Source organism: Copidosoma floridanum, unplaced genomic scaffold, assembly GCF_036245765.1.
Source record: "Copidosoma floridanum isolate Cflo_tuat_1 unplaced genomic scaffold, Cflo_Japanese_pri ptg000005l, whole genome shotgun sequence".
Taxonomy (NCBI): domain Eukaryota; kingdom Metazoa; phylum Arthropoda; class Insecta; order Hymenoptera; family Encyrtidae; genus Copidosoma; species Copidosoma floridanum.
Window position 1 is genome coordinate 11815449 of NW_028321882.1, and position 23644 is coordinate 11839092.

Below are 23644 nucleotides of genomic sequence, written 5' to 3' on the forward strand. Positions count from 1 at the left end.
AGCCAGAAAAGATAACCCTGAGGTATCCAGGCAGTCACAATTGCTGTTAACTGCAGTCAAGAAAGAGTTAACTTAAGAAGCTCACCGGTCTTTTTGAGGGCCATCAGACGTCTACCTTGCCAACAAATATATTAGAACTTAACAAAGTTGACAGAAAACATACTTTAGGGGTCACACAAATTTTAAGCATGCCAAAAGTCGCATGAGGGTGAATCGGAAGAAAAACTTCAAGTGTATCTAATAAATACAATTTTACTTAGGCGTCAAGAAACTGACGCAGAAAATTTATCGAGATTGAAACAGCAGCGTCAAAATTAACAACTAAAGAGTCCATTACGTGAAAGATCAGCTTTTCATTGTACCCTCACAGCAATCTCTGAAATCTTTAAAGATCCTACTTCAGATTTTTAAATAAGTAGAAAATGTTTTTGTGTTTTTGTGGCAATAAAAATGTAGGGTTTAAGGTCCAGGACTTTGTTGCTCTGGTAATAAAGTTGTGAGATATAAGAAAACAAATCAGGGGGGATAAATGGGTCATGGGACCCACGGTAAGAACGAAGTTCTTTGAACATGACGAGTATAAAAACACAATTTCTCAGGTAACAAGGGGGTCGCCAGACCCATTGAAAGAACGAAACTCTATAAACGTTAATACTGCATTCATGTAGTTCACTAAACAAAAACTTGAAAAACGAATAAAAAAATAAAATAAAAAAAATAGTTCAGTACTCACGATGGTTAAACTTCGTGAGTACTGTATTTATGCACGACGTTCTCACGAAGTTCAACCATCGTGAGTACTGAACTATTTTTTTTATTTTATTTTTTTATTCGTTTTTCAAGTTTTTGTTTAGTGAACTACATGAATGCAGTATTAACGTTTATAGAGCTTCGTTCTTTCAATGGGTCTGGCGACCCCCTTGTTACCTGAGAAATTGTGTTTTTATACTCGTCATGTTCAAAGAACTTCGTTCTTACCGTGGGCCCCATGACCCATTTATCCCCCCTGATTTGTTGTTGTTTTTTTTTATTTTTTTATTATTTTTTTTTTTTTTTAATTTCTTGTTTTATTTATTGTTTTTTTCATTTCTTGTTTTATTTTTTTTCATATTTCATTTTATTACATTTTTTTTCATTTTTTTGTATTTCCTTTATTTAATTTCTTTCTTATTTTCATATTTAATCTTTTTTTTTTCATACCCTTTTTTTTCATGTATCATTTTTTTTTTCATATTTAATTTCATTACTTTTTTTTCATTCTTTTGTATTTCCTTTATTTCTTTTTTTTATATTTTTCTATTTATATTCATTCTTTTGTTTTTTCTTTTTTTTCATTTCTTTTTTCATATTTCATTTCATTATTTTTTAATATATTATTTTATTTGTTCAAATTTATTTTAATTTCATTATTTCTTTTTTTCATATTTCATTTTTTCATATTTCGTTTCTTTTTTTTCCATATTTAATTTCATTACCTTTTTTCATTTATAACAGTAATTATTAGCATTACTGTAATGCAAAAAAAACCTCAGGTTTAATAAAAATACAAATATTAAATGCGTAATAACGCGCCTTATTATATTTAATCTACATAACCATATTTATGCTAATTAAATTTTTTTTTTTTTTTTTTTTTTTTTTTTTTTTTTTTTTTTAGATGTATTATTTAGAAAACAAATACACAATTTATAAAACAAATTCATAATTGAATGTATTATCAGTGAATACATTTAAAAATGGAATGTTATAGTTACGAATTACACGATAAGTACAAGAAACCGACTTATATAGTCGGCAGCGCTAGTAGCAGAGTGGGTAAGGTACAGGACTTACATGCAGAAGGTCAAGGGTTCAAATCTCTTTAATGGAAAATGTTTTTTTTTTTTTTTTTTTTTTTTTTTTTTTTTTTTTTTTAGAATTGTAAAAGAAAAAAAAATTCCAAGTGAAAGAAAAATTACTGTGGGGAAATAAAATTAAAATTTGTTAAAAAATTAATTGCTTGGGAGTGTGAGGTGGAATGGTGGGTAAAGGTATGCAGAAGAGTAACACGGCACGGTTGACAAATGTACATATATAGTTAGGAGAGGGGAAGTGTGTAGAGAACACTTGGTGAGGGGGGACGGGGTGAGGGGAAAAACTTGAGAGGAAGAGATTTCTGATTCAAAAAAAAAAAAATCTGTCGGTTTTAAAATTCCAGCCCCCCGAGTAACGCGACATAAAGAACTTCGTCCAAAAAAAATTTTTTTTTTAATTCAAATTTTTGGGGGTTTAAAATTTTAACAGCTTTAAAAAATAGCCGTTTTCGTGAATTACACGGGAGAAACTGTAAATGAACGGCTTCTTATGGCCACCGATTATTTTATGGCATAAAGAACGCACGGTACTTTTCAGCATAATAATTTTTTTGAATTTTTACACCTCATTATTTAACCAAATAAACTATATGGATTCCGAAAAAATATGTTTTTAATAAGAAGATTTTTGTTCTTAGATGTATCAGGAATATGTGTAAAATTTCTAACTGAAAATGTTTCACATGTCAACACACTACGGTGTTTTATTTAGTAAGTCTCGGGCGAAGCCGAGACGGGGGGCTGCTAGTTATACATACAAAACCAACACATTTAAACAACTAAATAAAAATGATTCATTTACTTGTAATGAATAATAATGTACTCTAGTACCGCACTTAACGTTTCACCAGAAATTCCATGTGAGAAAGTTATGTGAGAAAATTACATGAGAAAATCTCATGAGAAATCTGTGTGAGATTATGGGATGGGAACTCACGTGAGAACTCACGTGAGATCTCACATGAGTTCTCACGTGATAATACTTAGTAGGGTTGTGTTATTAAAAATTATTTATTTAACAGACTGACCAGTTAGCGCCCCGGGTCAATAGGTGATGGGCACTTGTGTTATTAATATTACAGGAGCTATTCACATAGACATTTTTAGCTTATTTCATTGTGAACCTTCATATTGAAAAGGGGGTTCCACTGTTCCGCTAAACTCAAAGTGAGTGAACAGACTGAACAGACCTATACCTCTTTTTCGATCAGGCAACAAAGCCTGTGCCTGTGGTCGCAACTATATGTTGACTGACAGAGAACACAGTATAGGTCTGTTCACTCAACTTCAGTTTAGCGGAACAGTGGAACCTTCTTTTCAATATGAACGTTCACAATGAAATAGCAAAAAATATGTCTATGTGAACAGCTCCACTATTTTGAATTTCCGCGTGTCTTTGGCAATGCCCCTTTACTACTGTGCTGTCTGCTCGACGGAACATCTCCCTTGATCGTATAGCTATATATACGATCTAGGGAAAAAGTTCCGGTATTGAATCCGCCTAACCTAACGCTGCAAAACTTGCACGCTTCAAATACCTACGCGTAGGTCGACGAGTGGGAATGGGATATGGGGTGTAATCCGCAATCGCCGCCAGCAGTTGCATATGTACGACGTGACAACGTTGTGTGGTTAGGGGCGCTACTGTCGATTCACTGGTGATGTGATCCGCAATCTCACCAGCAGTAAAGCAGACGACGTCCGTTTGAATTCGGAATAGCAGTCTAGCAGCCGACTGACTGATCTTTTTCTGTTGTCAAACAAACCTTACACGTCAACGCAATCAAATAACAAGTTTTAATAGCTATACTTATACGTCAGTTTGAAACTTAGAGAATATATACATGGAGGAAGCATTGTATGCTCCGACCGCGAGACGAGATGAGAGAGACAAAAGACAAATAGCAGTACAACCTGTCTCTCTCTTACATGCCTCTGATTGGTTGGCCCCCTTCCGTATATATAGGTATAGTCGTATCCACGAGTGGCGGTCGTGGGGGAACAGAGCAGATATATGTAACCTAAGCTCTGATTGTCTGATGAAAAAGAACTTATACATTACCAGAGAATATAGAATATATCCTCTTTAAGTATAGAAGGCCAAAGCGGAATTCCGAGCAATACACACTAAAACAATAATCTTCCATTACAACATAATTATAACAACAAAATTTGAATAAAAATTTTCAATTTTAATGAAAGCTCTCATACCTGGTTAAACAGTTCATGTACGGCTAATGACTCAGTTAGAATGTTGGTCTTCGATAGCTGAGTGGTCAAGACTGCAGCCTTAGCTTTTGCGCTCTGAGTTTCGGATCTGACCTATGCTTTTTTTTTTTTTTTTTTCAGGTATACATTTTCATAATACTTGTTTTATTACGTTTCGTTTGTTTATAATTTTTATATATTTTTATAAATAAATTTATTTTATAAGATTCCACACTTTAATAATAAGATTTAAAAAACTACTCTTGGCTAATGCCAATAAAATACTAATGCGAGCATAAATTCAATATTTTACTATTACAATGCGTCGTATAATTTATTTTTTATTGGCATTACTCAATGGAAACCGACGGGAAGGTGGCAGTATTTTTTATTAGGATAGGATACATGCAGGATAAAGGGCATATTAGATATTAGAACCCCAATAAATCCGTATCGGACAATGCAGTAAATAATTAAACAAATAGTATTTACACTTGTAATAATAATAATATACAAAAAGTATTTACACATTTTTGCATTAGTATTTTACTGGCATTAGCCAAGAGTAGTTTTTTAAATCATATTATTAAAGTGTGAAATCTTATAAAATAATTTTATTTATAAAAATATATAAAAATTATAAACAAACAGAACGTAATAAAACAAGTCTTATGAAAATGTATACCTGAAAAAAAAAAGCATAGGTCAGATCCGAAACTCAGAGCGCAAAAGCTTAGGCAGCATTCTTCACCGCTCAGCTATCGAAGACAAACATTCTGACTGAGTCATTAGCCATACATGAACTGTTTAACCAGGTATGAGGGCTTTCATTAAAATTGAAAATTTTTATTCAAATTTTGTTGTTATAATTATGTTGTAATGGAAGATTATTATTTTAGTGTGTATTGCTCGGAATTCCGCTTTGGCCTTCTATACTTAAAGAGGATATATTCTATATTCTCTGGTAATGTATAAGTTCTTTTTCATCAGACAATCAGAGCTTAGGTTACATATATCTGCTCTGTTCCCCCACGACCGCCACTCGTGGATACGACTATACCTATTGTTCAGTTTTGTGCCTGAATATTTGCCGACAAACCTTTTTCTAAATTCAAATTGCGTCACGTTTGTTATTCTTGTATTAAAGTTGAAGTAATTTTCCGATCATACGCCTTTATCATCGCGTACATTTGCAATGCCCAAGAGACCGTTTTACCTTTACTCTTGTACCTTTATTTATCAATGTACTAGAATTTCTACTTTAACTTTTGTCTCTATAAATATTGCTCTGCGAGCATAGTATGTTAGTTAGCGCGCCGCGGCGGCAGAGAAAGCTTCTCTCCGCTTGCCTTCACTTGAGCACATTTCCTAATTTAAGCACTGTAAATATATTGTATAAATTTTTATTGCACATTTGCGTTACATTTATTTTGCCGTAAACCACTTCCACCTCCACACGACTGAACTGGATTGGGAGCAGCATAAAACCCCTTCCCTCGTGAACATTTTTGGTAGCAGAGCGTGGTTCCAGGGACCGACGGTCAGTGCAGGAGTGGATATGTGCTAGTGCTCAGTGAAGCCTTGAATTTTGCCTTGACCATTTGATGCCGTGTAGGTGAACGCGCTCTCACGAAGCTGCAGTAGTGAGTCATTTAAGGAATCAGAGTGTGTGCATGCTCTCCGTGCTTGAATTTGCCAAGGCGGGCGGTCGTTAGCTGCCAACACTCAGCCCTATTATCAAGCGCCTCATCGCGACATCGACTGCGTCATGGCAGACGTCAAGGAACTCAAAATTTTACTTAAGCGTCAACAGGAGTTGTACAAAAGCATTAGCAATGCTTACGAAAACCTCAAGAAGCGCGGCAAGGATAAGTTCACTCGTGCGATCATCGAGAGCCGTATACAGCAACTACGAATAAACTGGGATGACTTCAAGGACACTCATCTCAGGATTCTCAACATTGCTCCAGACGATACTAAGGACATCGGCTATTTCGATGAAAACAGCTACGAAATCGCCGAAGAAGCTTACCTCGATTCGGCAGCTAATTTGGCTGAACAGCTCGGAAAACTTCCTGCATCGCCCGCATCAGACCCAGCTCCTGTTCCACCAGCTAACTCTCGCAACCTGCCGTCCATTGCTGTGCCCACATTTTCCGGACATTTCAACGACTGGCTCGAGTTTAAGGATCTGTTCTCTGCGATCATAGTCAACGATTCTCGACTTTCCAACGTCGAGAAGCTTCAGCACCACAAGACGCATGTGCAAGGCGAGGCGGCTGAATTGTTGAGGACGATCCAGGTAATCGACGCCAACTTCGAGGCTGCATGGAAAAGGTTGGAGGATCATTATGCAAACAAGCGGCGCTTGGTTGCCGCGCTAACTCGCGATTTGCTAGCCGCGCCGGCTGTAAGCAACGAATCGCCGCTCGAACTCAAGGCATTGCTCAGTGGCACTGTAAATGCCTTGGCTGCACTTAAACAGCTTAAGCGTCCGACGGACCAGTGTGATGACTTGGTGGTCGCTGTTACAGCTCGGAAACTCGACGCTCGAACTTTCCGAGAATGGGAGTCATCGCTCAGCAGTACCCACGAGCCTCCTGCACTTGAAACGCTCGTGCGTTTCATTGAACAACGCATCTCGATGCTCGAGATCGTCGCATCTTCTACAGAGAAGGCAACACGGAAGAAGGACAAGACGGCGTCTTCTACTTCGCACGCATATGCCGCCTTTACGGAGAAATGCCGCTTTTGCCAAGGTGAGCATTTCATACTACGCTGTGCCGATTTCAAAGAAAAATCGCCACATGAACGCAAACAGTTTGTTGAGGCCAAGAACATGTGCTATAATTGCCTTGGTGCTCACAAACTCGCAAGCTGCAAATCAAGCAAACGATGCCTAACTTGCAACGGGCATCACCATACGCTGCTGCACGAGAATTCTGCCACTACAGTGCATCTTGCATCTTCTGCATGGCCTGCTACACTCACGAAAGGGAGTCGCGTATCCTGTCATTGGATGGCATCGCCAGACTCTCTAAACACTACGCTGTTGCCTACTGCGCTCGTCCGAATTCAAGGCCCGGACGGACGCACACTCATCGCTCGTGCCATGCTCGACAACTGCTCTCAGCGATCCTTTGTTGCAAAGAGCCTGCTAAGTAAACTTCGCCAGGAATATGAAGAGGCCAGCATGGAGGTCATTGGTATCGGTGGCATCAAGACTCCGCGAGTTCATGGAAAAACTTACCTTACTCTCGCCTCCATGGTTAGCGACGGGAAGCTCACGTGCGAAGCTCTAGTGCTCTCGCTTATATCCAGCTACAGGTCAGGAAACTTCAAGCTTCCAGGCGACTGGAAGTATCTACAGGGTTTGGAGCTTGCAGACGACTTTCGAGCCGATCTGACGGAAATCGAGTTGCTGCTAGGAGCTGATGTGCTTCCACGAGTTCTTCAAGAGGGCTTACGCATCGGACTACCTGGGACACCCATGGCCCAGCGCACCATATTCGGCTGGACGCTTTCCGGTCCATTACATTATTGACATTTTCAAAATACAGACTCTAAGTTTGTTTTACATAAGTGCAGTGCTAATTGTTAATACTCCGTTTACCCTGAACCGTAGTATGGCGGGCGGTATGTTCAGTTTTGTACCTGAATATTTGCCGACAAACCTTTTCTAAATTCAAATTGCGTCACGTTTGTTATTCTTGTATTAAAGTTGAAGTAATTTTCCGATCATACGCCTTTATCATCGCGTACATTTGCAATGCCCAAGAGATTGTTTTACCTTTACTCTTGTACCTTTATTTATCAATGTACTAGAATTTCTACTTTAACTTTTGTCTCTATAAATATTGCTCTGCGAGCATAGTATGTTAGTTAGCGCGCCGCGGCGGCAGAGAAAGCTTCTCTCCGCTTGCCTTCACTTGAGCACATTTCCTAATTTAAGCACTGTAAATATATTGTATAAATTTTTATTGCACATTTGCGTTACATTTATTTTGCCGTAAACCACTTCCACCTCCACACGACTGAACTGGATTGGGAGCAGCATAAAACCCCTTCCCTCGTGAACATAGTTAAAGACATGCCTAAAGTACCTTACGTTACAAAGGCTAATTTCGATAAGAATTGTATGGTTCTGCTTAAAATAACTTGGAAGTATGTCGCCAAAAAAATAGATTTGTCTTATACAATCAAGTTGCTTGTTAATTTTGGCCTGATTTTGACAATGATTATTTTATTATTTGTTGTAGTGCTACTGTTCAAAATACAGGAGGCAGAGGAAGTAGCAGCGGTAGCAGCAGCAGCAGAAGCAAGTGTTTCTGCCTCAGAAGCTACTTCTGGATATCAAGACCATGGGGAGGATGATTGTAGAGATTTTTCTGAGACTGATAGTAACTACTCTGGAGGTAGGGGTCGTGGTAGAAAAAAGAAAGGTATTTTTTGCACTCCAAAAAATTTACATGAACCTCAAGCTCGACCAAGTAAAAGCTTCATTCCATTAATATAGTTTCAGTTTTAGTTGGAAGGAAAAACAAGTGCAGTTAAATGATTGTTTTCTTGTTATTTGTAGGACATCGAAGGTCAGTAGCAGAGCAGGTAGTTCACATGCAAGTTTCGCAAGGGGTTAAGCTAGAGATAAAACACAAGCGTCAAACGCATGGAGACCTGGTCTTGTCGATTTTTGTCATTGATGTCAAAAAGGTTTTCAAATGAATGTTTCAACTACGACTTAAAACCTTGTAGAATGGAAAGAAGCTTTACTCAACAAGTGTGCGACTTCCCAGATATGAAAAAGATGAATTCAATGTGGTAATTCATTTTCAATTCAACGAAATAGACAAAGTTACGCCAGATGGTAATTCGTTTCAGGTATTCCGGCAAAACTTTGTCTTGTGTCAGTTTCGATTAAATCAGTAGCAAGCCATCAATGCTGTCAGTCATTTTGAAATTCGATTGTTTCATCCTGATGCCAGCGTTTCATCCGGTTTCATCAACTGCCAGCATTGAAATATGTCACCTGGAATAATCGTCGTCATTTCACCGCCGAAAAGATTTATCATTGATCAAGTGTTAAAACTCATTTCGTTGCAATGTAAGTGTTGTATATTGATTAACTTTTGTCTCCAAATTTTCGTGCTACAAAACCCGATTAATTTCAAATTCTAGTGGCTCATTTGTCGAGCAGCTTGTCAAATGAATAAGCTTAAACAGTTTATCGGCAAATGGCAAAGCAACACTGTCCTCCACTCGCTCTGGCAGCCTTGTACAAAAAAGGACAGCTGTTGAGGTTCGTGATCGAAGAAGCTCACTGGTTCAGTCAGTGGGGCTACAATTTCAGTCTATATTACAAAAAACTCTAGCCGCTGAGAAACAACTATAACAAGGTTCCTACAATGGCATTGAACACCACCGCGACTCAAAAAGTTAGAATCGATTTTTTCTTACCAGCAAAAGTAAACCTAATGACAAAATTTTTTTTTTAATTGTTCTCGAATTTTCAGTCTACATTTGTATATCTTTAATGAATAGATATAAAATACAAACGAGCATAATGTAAACAATGAGAGTCTTTTTTTTTTAATATTCCAAAAGTTTTATGCCATTTAAAAATTAATGTAGGATATGTTGTACAACGAATTAATAGAAATAAAAAATAAATGTATATAAATTATAATCTAATTAACCAAACATATTTTCAGTAGTATTAAGGTAGTAAAATTACAGAGATAGTACAATCGTCTGGTTTTATAAATTTTTATTTAAAGGTTTTACAAGACGTACACCGTTTTCGGTACTACATTGCGACCATTTTTTGTTATTATTTTCTTTAAATATTTACTAATGTAGGTGGCTACTTATTAAATTATCATTAGATTTTTAAATGTTAAAAAATTGTGATTACTTGTCATTATTTTAAATATAATTCTAATTTATACAATATAAATTTACACATTTTACGTTATCTAAAGGAATCTCATTTTGAAGCTTAGACGTTTTTTTTTTTTTAATTGTATTGTTGTTTTCAAAGAGTGTCTTGGCTTACCCATAATTGTTGGTGCTTTAGGCAAAAACATGTTATTTTTCTTTTTGACTGCATCACTAGACGTTGTTTGTGTTATAATGATTTTAATGTCCTTATTTTCAGTCCAAAATTTCAATAGATTAGTTAAAAATCGTAACTTTTCGTCAAAATTTATGATCACCCTCGTACATTCATCTAATTTTTCGAATAGCTTTCTAATCCGATTACGCTTTTGGGGCACAGACAACTTATCAACACAAGTATTAGTAGTAATAAAGTTGAGATTTTTCAGTTTTGCTATTGCACTATCCAAATGTGATATTTTTTATGATCAATATCTAAAACGACCATGTCAATCAGGATACTATTTGACCAATATTTTTTCATTTCCATTAAGTTAGTTAGTTTCTGTAAATACTTTAGTCCACACGAATGAGAAGCAATGTTGGTCAGGTCATTAATCAACTCATTAATTCGAATTTGCTTCAACTGATTTTTCCCTAACCCAGCGTGCGTTTTTTCTGTAAAGTCTATCGGATACTGAGGGACTATTTGATTTTGATTGAAGATTCTGTGATTTTGTCGGCAAAATTGTTTTGTCTATTGCTCATTGACTATACCAAGCTTGAGTCCTATAAAGAGAGCCCAAGTATTTCTCTAACAGCAAAGATATGTTGGCATGGTAAATCGTATGAAACTTGAACCACACAGTTACATGTTGTAGCTGTCGTTACACGACGAGAGGCCTCTATTATAAACTCGTTATTTTCCATAATAAAACTTAAAAAATGTCTTCGAATCAATTCTTCTTAAACTATAGCCAACGGTTGGTTTACTCATCAAAAAATTGTAACACTTCTTTTCCTCAATAGAAAATGAACGCGTCGGTAAAGTATGTCCAAAATTCATTACTATTTGATTTTTAATTTCATTTTGGTGGAATTCAATCCAATCAAAGAAAGTTTCTACTATAGTTGTAGTAAGGTTAACAAAAGTCCAATAAGATCTTTCAGTTTTTGATTCAAACTCTCACATCGGTTGTTGGTGTGATTAAAGAAGGTTAGCATGCGTTGGATACAACGACCATCTTTAATTGGGTGCCAATTATACAAAAAATAATTTTGTGCACATTTTGGAAACTCTGTTTGAATTATGTTGAAGAACTTATCGTGTTCTAAGTCATCTTTTGAATATGCTATCTTTGTAAGAATATCTAAGCAATGTTGTTTATCTTCTTTATTTAAAATCATTTTGTTAATTTCCTCTTGAAAGTTTCCAAGGTATGATATAAACACAAAAGTTTTTTTACCTGAGGAAAAAATTTTTCAACAGAATTACGTTGAGTGACATTTTTGTCACTCATAAAATATAAAATTTTGTTACAACTCGATTCCTCATGATGTTTCCTAAAACATTTGAAAATCCAATCGTAAGTAGCTTGATCCTCACGACGGACTATAGCGACACCAACGAGCTCTGTCAAAAAATTCCCATCTTCAACCAAAAACAAGATAACAATGAAATTATTTCTCGACAACTTGTAGGTGCCGTCAAAATAAACAGTCTCTCCCCATGCTTGAAGTGATACTATCATATCTCTTGTAGTGAAGAATATTCTCCAGATAACTCTTGATTTTGTTTCAATACATCAACATTTGTTCCTGAAAAATTTCAAAATATTAAAAACAGTTTTTACTTTATGTAGCTCTCTTGATTAGTAGCTCTCTTATCTTGATTTCAACCTCTTAGCTCAGAAACAAAAACCACTTGGAAAATGGCCATAAAAAAAGTTTTTAACTAACACACAGACGTTTTTCAAACGCGCATTTGTTTTATAAAAATGGTTTTACAACATAACTTCATTTTTACTGCATAAAAGTATGGAAGAAAATATATTAATTTCCAAATATTATTTTAAAGTACAGTGATCAAAATTTTATACCTTTTAGTTCCAAAAACTTGAGTGTGGATGAAATTTCATCTTTTGTTTTGTCGGCTTTTAAGTTTGCAGTAATATTTTTTAAATCTCTAGATGTTACTTGTTTCCTATACTTTTCTTTAATTGACTTCATCAATAAATGCTTTTTACATTTCATGTATATTCATTGAATTCCGGGCATATTCCAATTGAGGACCAACCTCAGTTAAAAATTTATAGCTATAATTATACCTATAAATTATAGCTATAACTACCTATAAAACAGCTATAATAATGTATAAAATTCAGCTATAAATATAGCTATAAATTACAGCTGTAATCTTTTCACAAATTTTAAATAAAAATTAGTTTAAAATCAGATTTTTTCAACACATACACCATTTTCGGTACTACATTGCGAGCATTTTTTGTTATTATTTTCTTTAAATATTTACTAATGTAGGTGGCTACTTATTAAATTATCAGATTTTGATGCGTGAATCAGTGATGGAAAATTTAAAATCTAAACGCAACAAAGATTTGTTTACGCAGTACACTGTTCTGACGAACAAAAAAAATTACTATCTGGAATTTCAGACTAGCCTACACAATCTAAATCATAATAACAAAGGCAAGCTTAACACAAAATAAACACTGCGCCTTCAACACCATCATTATTTTTCTGACAAATAGAACATACCCAGGTTGTGTTACGTTTTTCAATTATTTTTTTCAGTTTTTTAAAACTTTAAACTGTAAGGTATTCTTGGAGTATCATCAAGTCTTGATTATTTGTGTTACAAAATGATTCAGCGAGATTATATTTTAAATCTTGTGGTTTTACTTTATACTCCTTGTTTAAAATATTATCTACAGCAAACTTTGGTAGCTCTAGCCAATGTATAGACCAGACGACAGGGACGAAATAATATGAAAACGTTTATTTTTCGGACGGTAGCAATGTTTCGATTGATTTTTACGTATTTTTTGCCGTAGAATATGATTATTGTTACCCGTACTTCGTAAAAGTTGTGCTTCATTTTTTAATTTAACAATTTGTGAAAAAAAAATGATTTTTTTTTACATTTTCCTTTATACCTCCTTTCCTGTGCATTTTTAGTATCATGCATGTGTATAGTTTTTGGTTTCTTACTTAATTATCTACAAAATGAGATCTGGTGCGATATCCCAAGTGCCATTGTCAACCTGCAAATTGCGTTGTAAGTTGAAAAAGTGCGTTTTTTTAAACATTCAATATCTCAACAATTAAAATACCTAGGAGCTCTAAATTTTCAGAAAATGTTGCTATTACTAATATAAATAACTGCATTAAATTCCAAAACGTTCGCTTTTTAACTTTTAGAGTTATTAAAGATCAAAATTTTTTTCGAAGCATAATTGCATAATGCGCCAAAGTTGCTGTGATCGTCTAATTTTGATCCAACTGATCTCAAAAATTCAAAAAACTATTCAAGTTTAATATCCCGTTTGAATTTTAAAAAAAAGTTAATTAGAACCTATTTTATAGCGATTTGTTTAACACTAGTAGTTTTAAGCACACGTATAAAAACTATATAACTTTTGCAAAAATTAATATTGATAATTTTCGTTTGCACAACTTTGAAGCTGGTATTTTTTTATAAATTAAAAAAAAAAATTGTCCTAGCATGCACGGGAGCCGAGATAATTTTTTTTTTTTTTTTAATTTGTGTGGACGTATTATGCGTTGTACAGCGGTCAGGTTTAGAGGGATTTAAGTTCAATACTTGTCCTTTCAATAAAAAAATTTATTGTACCTGCAGCGCATCAAATAGTATAAAATAACAATTGTTGAAGTTGACCGTGCGAGAGCCAAGCGCGCCGGCCGACGTGTGCTGCAGAGGTGGGGGGAGCGACTGCGGCGGCGGCGCGGCGGCTCTCCGAGCGCAGCTCGGTGACAAGAGAGCAAGTGGTTTCAAATCATTCATTCTCGTTAAAATATCATTTTCTCAGCTTCCTCTGCACGTACAAAAATCCTTTTGGAATCGATTTAGGGTAGCTTGACGATATATTATCGATGGTTATTACTTTTTTTATGGACGATTAAGGTTTTTGTCTTTATTAGTTGGTTAATGCAAAGCAAATATAATGCACTAAAAAAATGCCGTTAAATACGGTTTTTAAACATTATTATCCAAAGTAATGTAAAAATTTCGAAGCACTGTTTCCCTCGTCTCTGTAATATAATTTAGGAAAATAATTCTTAAACCTTTTTGAAATTAGATACCAATGAAAGGCCATTAAAGCGCGCACGCCTATGATTTTTATAATAATTATATTTTTTATACTTGTATCGATTTTATATTTAGAGATAAAAAACAAAGCATTATTTTCCGTAACATAAAGTTCTGTATATTACAAACTCATTAACATTTTTAACGGTTGAACGAATTTTTTCTGCAAGTTCATTACGATAACACGTAAATATTGTGTAACATATAATATTATCATCATTACATTAGTTTAGATATAATTGGAAAAAAATTTCTTAATTAATAATAAACATAAGCTTTAAATTTAAGACGAAAACCTTAATCGTCCATACAAATAGTAATAACCATCGATGATATATCGTCAAGCTACCCTAAATCAATTTCAAAAGGATTTTTGTACGTGCAGAGGAAGCTGAGAAAATGATATTTTAACGAGAATGAATGATTTGATACCACTTGCTCTCTTGTCACCGAGCTGCGCTCGGAGAGCCGCCACCACCGCAGTCGCTCCCCCCACCTCTGCAGCACACGTTGGCCAGCGCGCTCGGCTCTCGCACGGTCAACTTCAACAATTGTTATTTTATACTATTTGATGCGCTGCAGGTACAATAAATTTTTTTATTAAAAGGACAAGTATTGAACTTAAATCCCTGCAAACCTGACCACTGTACAACGTATAATACGTCCACACGAATTTAAAAAAAAAAAAAAAATTATCTCGGCTCCCGTGCATGCTAGGACAATTTTTTTTTTTTTAAATTTATAAAAAAATACCAGCTTCAAATTTGTGCAAACGAGAATCATCAATATTGATTTTTGCAAAAGTTATATAGTTTTATACGTGTGTTTAAAACTACTAGTGTTAAACAAATCGCTATAAAATAGGTTCTAATTAACTTTTTTTTTAAAATTCAAACGGGATATTAAACTTAAATAGTTTTTTGAATTTTTGAGATCAGTTGGATCAAAATTAGACGATCACAGCAACTTTGGCGCATTATGCAATTAAGCTTCGAAAAAAATTTTGATCATTAATAACTCTAAAAGTTAAAAAGCGAACGTTTTGGAATTTGGTGTAGTTATTTATATTAGTAATAGCAACATTTTCTGAAAATTTCAAGCTCCTAGGTATTTTAATTGTTGAGATATCAAATGTTTAAAAAAACGCACTTTTGAACTTACAACGCGATTTGCAGGTTAACAATGGCACTTGGGATATCGCACCAGATCTCATTTTGTAGATAATTAAGTAAGAAACAAAAAACTATACACATGCATAATACTAAAAATGCACAGGAAAGGAGGTATAAAGGAAAATGTAAAAAAAAATCATTTTTTTTTCACAAATTGTTAAATTAAAAAATGAAGCACAACTTTTACGAAGTACGGGTAACGATAATCATATTCTACGGCAAAAAATACGTAAGAATCAATCGAAACATTGCTACCGTCCGGAAAATGCACGTTTTCATATTATTTCGTCCCTGTCGTCTGGTCTATACATTGGCTAGAGCTACCAAAGTTTGCTGTAGATAATATTTTAAACAAGGAGTATAAAGTAAAACCACAAGATTTAAAATCTAATCTCGCTGAATCACTTTGTAACATAAATAATCAAGACTTGATGATACTCCAAGAATACCTTACAGTTAAAAGTTTTAAAAAACTGAAAAAAATGATTGAAAAACGTAACACAACCTGGGTATGTTCTATTTGTCAGAAAAATAATGATGGTGTTGAAGGCGCAGTGTTTATTTTGTGTTAAGCTTGCCTTTGTTATTATGATTTAGAATTAAGAATATTATTAAGAATCAATCGAAACATTGCTACCGCCCGGAAAATACAGGCAAAAATCTCTGCCAACTGGTCTAGTAGCATTGTTTTTGATTTCAGCTCTCTTGTCTTATTAGCAAACGCAGTTCTTGTTTTTACTTAATTGGGTGAGATCAAACGAAAGGATGTATTTGGTTATACCAATGTTTCTGGTTCACTGCTATATACTTCAATCTCCCAATCATTGTTTTTATTTTGGTAGTGGATATTTTTCTTTGACCTGCAATAAAAAAAAAAAATCAATTTATATGAATTTTCATTTTGAAAACTCAGCACACGGAATTTTTGAACTGATCAGAGCTGTGATGTGCATTTTAATAGATTAGATATCAATTTCTTACGTAGATGCTTTCCCTAATGATTTTTTTGTGGTTTTAGTATTGTAAGTTTGGGATTTTCTTGTTTTGAATGAAGCTTTTTTCATCCGCTTTCCTCTAAAACATAGAGCCGTACTTTTTAGAAGTGATATGAAAGCTAGTTTTATTAGAACTATGCCTTAGGACTCTAAGGTTATCGAATTATGTTATTAATTAATAGTGATCTTGACAAGGAACAACTGGAAGCCACCGTGTAGTGTAACGTACGGTGTCTTTGTATTTTATCTAAGAACTTATTATTATATATTGTATTATGACGTTTTGCATGAGCCTTCTTGAATAGTAAATCAAAAACATTGTCAATCAGTCGTCAAGCATATTAATTTAAATTAATAATAATTTGGTATTCAAATTACAATTTTTTTTTTATGGAAACAGAGTTTTGTATTCATTAAAAAACTAATTGTAACTTCCTAAATATCAAATTGTCATTGATTTAAACAATTGTGCTCGACGATTCATTTAAAACGTTTATGAAATACCCTTCAAGAAGGAGCATACAAAATTTCATACTAAAATATTCAGTAAAATGGTGCTAAAGGCCATGCACAAATAAAGTACGTTACACTACATTGTGAATTTAAGCTGTTACTTCTTAACATAGATACTAGCGACTGAAACAATTCGATGATATGTGTGTCCTGAAGCATTTTTCTGTTTGTAATTTAACAATCTTTCATAGTATTTCTTAGAAGTAGGGTTTCATGTTTTGACTTCGCAGATTGTTAAACAAGAGTACAAAAATTGATAGTGTACTAAAATCGCACGTTAAATAGTGCTTCTGTAACCTTTTCTTACGTGCATACTGAACATTAACTTCAAGCTACATTAAAATTTATGATACATGAGCTCATTGAATTTTGAACGCAACAAACCCTTGGGATTTAAAGGTCATCGAACTATTTCATGAGTCATAAATAATATTTAAAAATAACAGCTGAAAGCCTCGTTGAGGTCTAACGTACTTTAGATAAATAATCTATATACAACCTTTTGTATTTAATACTTGAGTACTAAACGTTAAACAGATAGTTCTGAGACCTAATTGAACACTACCACACTAAATTATAGATTTTCAAAAAAAATTTCCACCCCTCTGTCTATTGAATCAATACAGCTTTTTGTAAATTTTAAGGCTATAATTATTGTAAGTATACATAAAGTAATGTACGTACTGGCTTTTTATAGAAAAAAAAAAAAAAAAAAAAAACAGAATCTCAATGACTACTGCATACTGAAAGATTACTGCATACTATTCTGGTGATTTCAAAAATAACTATGCAAAAACTAGCGAGATGGATTTAAAAGTTAACAACGCAAAGCTATCTCAACTTAATACAAATCAACCGCAGAGGGCACGATAAAAAACTGATCATTTCCAATTAAGTATTGTCGTTCATAAGTCCCATGATTGTAAATAAATGTATAGAGACTTATCAATTAGTTATTGTAATATAAATAACGTTTGTAAAATATTAGGTACTAGCGCTAATGCCGAAAAAGTATTTTATTATTATTCATATCATAAATTTGGGTAAAATCATCGTGGTCGCATATTATAAACACTTAAGCTGCATCGACTATCATCTAATTTATTTATGTATTTATTATATTATCTATAACACTGGCGAGTAAATGTTAGGTAAGTCGGCAAAAGACAATTGTAAATATTGCAAAATAGTATTATAATCGCATGTTCATTCAACATGCATTATTAATTATTTATGACTCTGAAGTTCAAACGTTCCAGGAACAAAATAAGAAAATTGGAAAAACTACTTTTAAAGCAGCCAAACCGCTTATGAATACCTTAAAACAGCGTTGGTTGGTTGCATGCCAATGATATAATATAAGTCGCAAAACATGATGAGTATCTATTATTTTGGCTAATAGTATCTATTATTTTTAGTGGGACCATCGTTCTTGATATTTATAATAATAAACACCCAAAGTTAAAACTCTTTTATTTTCGAGCACCGCGTATAATAAAAAATTTGTAAAAAATCACCGGCTCCGTCGGTTTTTAGAACTGTATTTGTTTCATTAATTGGTTTCATGATAATTAACAATGTCTGCAATATACACTGTGGGGTATTTTTAATTAAATAGAATTAGTGCCTACTTGAATAAATGTAATTTTTTAAAAACGTTAGTATTAAAATTGCAGATTGTGGTTGAAATTTCATCATGTTTTGCGACGTATTTTATATCATACGCAACCAACCAACGCTGTTTTAAGGTTTAAAATAAAAGATTTTGCTGCTTTGTAAGTAGTTTTTCCGATTTTCTAATTTTATTCCTAAAATATTTCAAACTCAGGAGTCATCCTACAGCTGTACATATGTATGCGGAATTTGTAATTGTGTTAAGTACTAGCGTGGTTACAGTATGGCTACCGGCGAGGTGTTCCATGATTTTTACTTCAAACATTTATTTAGAAAGAAAAAAAACTACTTACTTTCATAAGCAGTATTCTGGCGCGTGGTAAATAAATAAATTTATATTTGTTATTTGTACATAGGTTTAAAGTAAGAAAAAAAAAAAAAAAGCACAACGCACCGAGCAAGTTGTTTCGAGAAGAAAAAAGTTCCATTAAATAAGAATATTCACAAGTAAAATTATGTTAACGAACGTTCTTATGTATAAGTTATCTTTTGTGTGATCTTCTACATAAAAATAATATAATAAGTATCACTTCTTCAAACAACGCTTAATAACAGTACCTCCTGGGTGGTGTGGAAATCTATTAAAAAAAAAAAAATAAATAAATTAAACTAGTCTTTTGCCAAAATATTGTTTTCAAACACTATGCTTACAATAATCTTTATCAGCGGATAAACTTACATATAATTAACAAAAAAGTGTAATATTTTAGTTTCAAGTGACAGTTAAACACAGTAAAAAATTAATACGGTCAATAATGTTTTGATGCATAACTTTCACTGTAACTTGGTACTTAACATAGTTTATATTATACCTCTTTTTACTAAAATAAATCTTATACTTAACATTTGCATATTTGTAAGTTGATGAAAGATGTGATAAACAAGTAAGTATTTATTACGGATCGTATGTATGAAACGTAAATAAATACTATAGTCCAAAAAATTACATACTTGTATGATAAAAAAAATTTCGAAAGAAAAAAAAAGTTATGCCTTGAGTGGGAATTGAACCCCAAGATTGTCGAGGCAAAAAATTCGCTCAGCGGCGTAGCCAACTAGGCTACCGAAACTCTGACCACGTAGTGATTAAATGTACCATATGTTAATAACAAAGCTTCAAGGCTCAAGTGAAAGTAAAACTTGGCTGACGTTGGAGTAACGAAGAATAAAAGGTATTTTTTAAAAGTTAAAGTTTTTATGCTAATTCATAAATGTTTAAGGGGTTGGGTAATAAAATTATTGTTGCGCAGTTGCAAGCGATTCTGTTTCTTTTCATGAATATATGTACGTAAGGGGAAAATATTATTGACCAATTATATATTATTGAACGAATACATAATAAATTCATGTATTGAATATGCAAGCTGCGTGAGCAAAAATGGCCATGAAAATGTTTATAATAAGATTCTGTTAAAAATAACAGGAGTCGCAGGTAATCTTTCGTTTATGTGTTAGTCTTATTTACGTATTGTTTCTCGAAAAAGGAACGCAGAGAAACACTGCTCTTGACGAGAGCTTGTGCTGCGACATCCCACTTTATCAATTTGTTGATTAAAAAAGTTTAGTTTAATTTCTCTGATTCTTAATAGTCTTATAATTATTTAGCTACATTTTTTATGATTGTTAATTAGGTTATAAAAGGTGTGATCCCCTTTTAAACTGTTAATAATAGCACTTTGTCAATCCAGCGTAAAACAACTTGAGTTATTTAAATAATTTTTAAATATACCAATAATAGTTGCATAGCCATCTGAACGAGGATGAAATGTTTATAAACATGTGCCTCGTTATTAGCATTATATTGTTACAAAAAATACTTTAAATTTAAAAAAATCCCCCCACGAATGAATAAACTAAGAGTATTCGTTACGCAACGTAAACATGAAAACAAAATAGAATTATTAAAAAAAATTTACACTAAGTAATATCGAAATAAAAGGGGAAAAAAACCAAATGTAAAAAAAAAATGTATCCCGCCGGAGATTTGAACCCTGGAGTGATTAAAGTAGATAGGTATGGCCGAGTACTTAGGGTGCCTGTACATGGGCGTCTTAATGTCCTTAGGGTGCCTGTACATGGGCGTCTTGCAGTCTGGAGACTGCCAGCCAAAGCTTCGGCGGGCGATTCAATTCAAATTGATAGAGATCAATATTTTTTTTTTCTTGCATTCCGTACAACAGACACCTTGTTTTCAATGAAACTAGACTCTGAAGTCGTATTTTGATTTTAGAAACTGGTTTTAGTAAAAAGTTTTAAAAAATTTGGAGTCAGTATAACAAACGACTAGTCGGTAAACAGGGAAATTGCAGCAACAGGCTGCCAACAAAAACTAGTCATTTGTTATACTTACTCGAAATTTTTTACCAAAATCAATTTCTGACATTAAAATGCGACTTCAGAGTTTAGTTTCATTGAAAACAAGGTGTCTGTTGTACGGAATGCAAGAAAAAAAAAATATTGATCTCTATCAATTTGAATTGAATCGCCCGCCGAAGCTTTGGCTGGCAGTCTCCAGACTGCAAGACGCCCATGTACAGGCACCCTAAGACTGTGAGCCAAACCTATGGCGGGTGATTCAATTAAAACTGACGCTAACTGAATATTGACATAATTTGTTTTAAACAAGATAATAGGCATCCTGTTCATAACCAAACTATGTTACGTGATTTCATTATAATATTGGAAAGATATTTAGCCACCAAAACTAAAAAAAATTTTGCTAACGCTGAGTCGTTAAAAAGAGAGGTTATGTTGACAAAATTATTGTATAAACATAAATTGTAGAAACTTTTTAATTGATGCCTTAAAAAACGTTCTAACGTTATAATGTAATCAGGTTACATAGTTTTATGATGAATAAAGTGTCTATTTCCTCGTTTAAAACAAATTATATCGGTATTTAGTTAACATCAGTTTAAATGAATCACCCGCCATAGGTGTAGCTTACAGTCTTAAGACATTAAGACGCCCATGTACAGGCACCCTTAGCTGCCTCGACTACTAGTACATTGGTCTCACGGGTGTATGAAGTGACATAGGTTTATAATGAAGTTCCAAGGTTTGAGTTGAAGTTTTTTTCTCTATTGGTAATTGAGTTAAAATATAACTACTTTAAAGCAGAACTAATACTTTTCTGAACATTTTAATAAATACTTAATCTTATTGAAAATGTTACATCTATCGAAGAACGACATTTTAATGCTAGAAAAGTTTTTTATTGCTAAATAAACGTCAAGATAAAAGCGAAAAGCTCTTATTTAATTAAAAAAATTTTAACAAGCAAATATTTATTAAAGAAATAATAATTTCCAACGTTACGGTACGCCGTATTTATAAATCATGTACAATTTTTTTTTTAATGTACCTATAATAACATACATTATGCGAGTTGTAAAAATAATAATTTTATTGAGAAGTTCCGAGAACTTACATTAAATATCAGGACTCACGTAATCATCACTCGATTTGTCACATTGAACGAGAAAAAACTCAGTATTAAGTGATATTTAGCTGTACAAATATTTTTAATACTTACCTATTCAACGAGTAATATATTACCGGACATAATAACATATTTAACTGTCCAACATTCATAACAAAATCTTTTTTGAGGGAATACAGCGCATCGGAAACATATATAGGTACATACGTGCATGCGAGAGCTGCAGCGATAGCCGAGAGCCGACAGAGATTAGTAGGAAGATTGCTGACTGCCATGCTACGGAGTGTGCCCACTTTTTTCCAGTGCTTCGAGCGCCCTGCCGCGGCCAAGCGGCCGAACCAGGCGCACATTTTTTATTTTTATTTGAGAAGCACGGTAGGGGTATGAGAAGAGTGGATTCACGTGGAAATGTCCATATAGGCGCACATTTTGGAGACGCGTGGAAGGGGTATACCGAATGTGCGCCTACGAGAAGAGGAGTGGAAATATCGGCTATATAATAGCTGTATATATCTGAACACACAGCCAAAGCAAGCGACGACACGAGTTTTGCTTTTTTGAGAGTCTTTGGACTCTGCAACTGAGTACATGCTATGTATATATTTAACTGGCTTGCTCTCGCTCTGGCTTCAATGTTATCCATAAATCTTATTTAATTAAATCGTGGAACTAAATGCTCATTATTTATATACACATAATTTTGATTTCAATACATTATGTTTTAACTCTTCCGTACTCTTAAAATTCCCAAATCCATTTATGTTTTCAAAAAATTAACCACTAATTTATTAATTTCACATATCCTAACTTCTGTAAACTGTAGGACAAGCTCCGGAGGATATCCATGAACATATGTGACTTCGAAATAGATATATCCTGTCCTTCGGATAGCTAAGATGGATAAGGCTTATGTCCCTATATAGATTGTTTTGCACTTAAGGGTTCAAATCCACTTTATGGTAGAAATTTTTTTTAAATTTTTTTATTCAATGTATCATTTTGTCTTCATTTCTTTTGTTTGTGTTTAGTTAAAATATATATATGTAGTCAACATTTTTTTTCGGATACATCAAAACAAATTAAATTAATATTGATACTTTGATACAAAGCAATTCTATAATTTTATAATACTAAAATGACTTTTAAGGATTTTAATATAATTTGTGTATTTTAAAACTCCTAAGAAATTGTGAACATCCTATTTGCGACAAAAAAAAGCCGCCTGTTTACGGCTATTTACTTAATGTTGAAATTTTTTTCAGTAAATGAATTTGATAAACACAATATAAAATAGTTTTGTAAATATTTAAAAATTGTTTGCAAATCCTTAATAAGGTGTGCTACTTTTATTAATTTTTAAACAGCCAGAAGAACAATAATGAATGAAACAGTTCGATGAATAAGTAATGAAATTTATTCGGCAAGATTTTGAGACTAAACATTTTTCATAATACCGCAGTATTTTGTTAAAAAAAAAAAAATAAGTGAATTACCTTTAAGGGTGATGATTGTAATAAACATATTTTTAGGCTGTAGATTATAAAGGAACTTTAATCATTTATTTT

General features: G+C 33.4%; 1 long non-coding RNA gene across 1 annotated transcript in view; it reads left to right on the forward strand.

Annotated features, from left to right (window-relative positions):
* The window catches only part of LOC149375689 (uncharacterized), a 44068-nt gene extending 34912 nt beyond the window's left edge, over window positions 1–9156 (forward strand). Inside the window, exons 2-4 of the long non-coding RNA XR_016293674.1 lie at window positions 8321–8476; window positions 8641–8879; window positions 8940–9156. This is a non-coding gene — a long non-coding RNA (uncharacterized LOC149375689). The remainder of the gene's footprint in view (window positions 1–8320; window positions 8477–8640; window positions 8880–8939) is intronic.
* The last annotated feature ends 14488 nt before the right edge of the window (window positions 9157–23644 follow it).